Below are 1,597 nucleotides of genomic sequence, written 5' to 3'. Positions count from 1 at the left end.
CAGTAGATGATGGCTCAAGTACTTGGGTTCCTGTCCCTTATTGAGGAGAACCAGATTGAATTCTAGTTTACTGAATTGGCTTCATTTACTCTCCCTTTGTGTGCGCTACCTTTCAAATTATAAATAATATTAAAGAGGAAATGGAAGAAAACATTCAGGAAACAAGGAAACCTAGTGTATTAAGATAATTGCAAAAAAAAAAAAATGCCCCAAACCAAAGAGCAGGTCAAGCAGTACATAGGAGACAGGCTGGAGAGGAGAGTTTTGAGAGATTAACAGAAGGCAAGCCAGAGAGATGGAGTATGAGCGGATAAGAGGAAGTCTAAAAAATCCCCAAAGTAGGTTCCTAGGTGAGTGATTCCCAGGCAAAGAACACCCAGGAACAGCAGATAGAAAGAAAACATTAATATTGTGTATGTTTAGTGCCTCCCAAGTGGAGATGTTCATTTCCTTGTTTTGCACACTGATGTGAATTTATAGGTGTGCATACCCACACAGAGGAACTTTGCTAAAAATACAGGAAAGGATGCTATGAAAGCAGTGGTGGATAAGATTGCTCAGGGCAAATGTTTCAAGTGAGAGGAGATTCAAACCTAAGACCTCGTCAAGTATTGGCACCTAAGGTTAAGACAGAGAACAGTGCAACTTAAGAGAGGATCTGGCAGGACAGTAGAAGGGCTGACTTACAGGGTTTCGATGAAAGCATTGCTCGAGAGAGGGCTCAGATAGGCGAACGAGCCAAAGCACACACACACAAACACACTGGAGATCAGTGAAAGAAGATTCACTGGATAGGTGGCCCTGAGATGGAGGGCTTTTCCGAAGCATTTCATTGCAAAAGGAAGGAGGGGCAGAGGTCAGTGTGGGAAGAGACTAGGCTGCTGAGGTACCTATGTAGGCTAGTTTGCTCAGTTTGTTTTCACGGTGGGAGAAACTGACATGATAATATACTGAAGAGAAAGATCTGGTAGAGATCAAGGGACTGAAGATGTTAGAGATAATGGTGGCATCTGGAGAGGTGGGAAGATATGAGATCTAGAGTATTATATATATATGTATATATATATACACACACATATATATTTACATGAATATGTTATGTATATGCATGCATGGGTATGCATTTTTACATATTAATAAGAGAATTTAAATAAAACTGTCTCTGGATAGGATTAACAGCCAACATAATACAACTTATCTTTCAATGTCCTTTTAAATATTTCATTCTGAAAAGTGATTTTTCTAAATGTTGTACATAGTACTTTGCCTTCTTAAACAAAATGTTCTGAACATAATTTGACCTTTTCTCGATGACTCACTGTGGGCATCAATCACTGGCTTCTTGGACACGGGGACATCACTGGCAAGCCCCCCTGCTAGGACCAGCCTCCCCTTGGTTACCGGGGTGTGCAGAACTGAGTCATTTGGAGGCTCTGGTTAATCCCAGCTGTTGTCTGCAGCTCACCCTGAGCTAGTGGGCACTGCTGGAGATGACTCATGAATCTCAGTGATCTGCTTTCGTTTTTGTTTTTCTCTGTCAATGGGCCAAGTTATTTTACCCCTGGCAAAAGTGGCTACATTTTTATAGCTTCTTTTT

This window comes from Ochotona princeps, chromosome 2 (assembly GCF_030435755.1).
Source record: "Ochotona princeps isolate mOchPri1 chromosome 2, mOchPri1.hap1, whole genome shotgun sequence".
Lineage (NCBI taxonomy): Eukaryota > Metazoa > Chordata > Mammalia > Lagomorpha > Ochotonidae > Ochotona > Ochotona princeps.
The sequence above is the reverse complement of the archived record's forward strand: the minus strand, read 5'-3'. Positions refer to the sequence as shown.